Source organism: Orycteropus afer, unplaced genomic scaffold (genome assembly GCF_000298275.1).
Source record: "Orycteropus afer afer isolate SDZICR_OR568_19922 unplaced genomic scaffold, OryAfe1.0 scaffold00299, whole genome shotgun sequence".
In the NCBI taxonomy this organism is placed as follows: domain Eukaryota; kingdom Metazoa; phylum Chordata; class Mammalia; order Tubulidentata; family Orycteropodidae; genus Orycteropus; species Orycteropus afer.
In genome coordinates, this window is record NW_006921886.1 from 995,025 (window position 1) to 996,288 (window position 1,264).

Sequence of the window (1,264 nt, forward strand, 5' to 3'; positions counted from 1 at the left end):
CAGGCCACTGTTTGCGCAGGGATCAGGAGTAAGGCTGAGAAGCAATCACCAAGACACGGGTCCTGGGGCTCTCCTGCTCTCCTTGGTGCTGCGGATGGGAATATTTTATTCACGCAAGGCTTAAAGGCACCACTTTGCCAGGCCCAGTGCGGTGTGGTAATGGATGACAGTCTAACTTTCCAGAGGAGGAGGAGGGCGGAAAGTAAACCAGTCAGTCTGTGAAAACCAGCAAACTAGGTGAGGAAGGGGAAGAAGCTAACATATGAAGTGTGTTCACCAGTCATGTCTGTGCGAGAGTCTTTTAAACCAGAAAGTTATGAATTGGTAAGAGATTCCAGCTAACCAGATTTACTGAGCTAAAGGGTACAGGCTGCAAAACCAAACCACTAAACCCACTGTGATCCAGTGGATTCTGACTGACACTATATGACAGACTAGAACTGCCTCATTGGGTTTCCAAAGCTGTAAATCTTTATCAGAAGCAGACAGCCTCATTTATCTCCTGCAGAGCCTCTGGTGGGATCCAACTGTTGACCTTTTGATTACCAGCTGAAAATGTTAACCACTGCACCACCAGTGGTTAGATATTTCTGAAAAATAGAATGAAATTAAACTTGTGGTCACCCAGGAAGACACAGAGTTAGCATACCAGGAAGTAATGATGAGTATGGCAAGGCTGAACAGAACAGCTGCAGGGCTCATGCACACGTTGGATGCCCATGTGGACACTGAAAACACAGATTTTGGAATTTGAGCACATGCACAGAACACTGCCAAGCAAAAGAAGAATGAGGTGACATTTGTGATTCACAAGTTCCCTGTAGTGGCAAAGATGGTGGCTGTAAGCAAGACCTGTGGAAACATACTTGGCCTTGTTCTAGGAGATATCAGGAGGCCTCCTGATCATTTACTGCATGAGTAAGCCATTCAGTGCTGTGCAGCAGTAAAGTCCTCCCAAAATGGTGAAGGTCACCAAGTATGGCTTATTGGGATTGTAAAGAAGGACAATGGTAGTGCTAGAATCATAGACAAATCTTAGATCATCAAAGTTGCATCTCAAGTGACCACTCAAAATGTGAGCCCACACCTGGTGCCACCTCTTAATCTAGACAGAAATCATGATTTTTAAAAATAGATTTATTCCTTTATCATCACTTAAATAAGATTTTAAACAACAAAAATTTAATTGTGTCTACACATTTGGTGACCTTAGGTCTATCTGTGAGTGGATGCAATTTATCCTGTTAAATTAACTGAAGATGCA

At 43.4% G+C, this 1,264-nt stretch overlaps 1 pseudogene; it reads left to right on the plus strand.

The window, feature by feature from the left end:
• Positions 1-282: 282 nt before the first annotated feature.
• On the plus strand, positions 283-1,104 carry LOC103206138 (annotated as a pseudogene).
• The last annotated feature ends 160 nt before the right edge of the window (positions 1,105-1,264 follow it).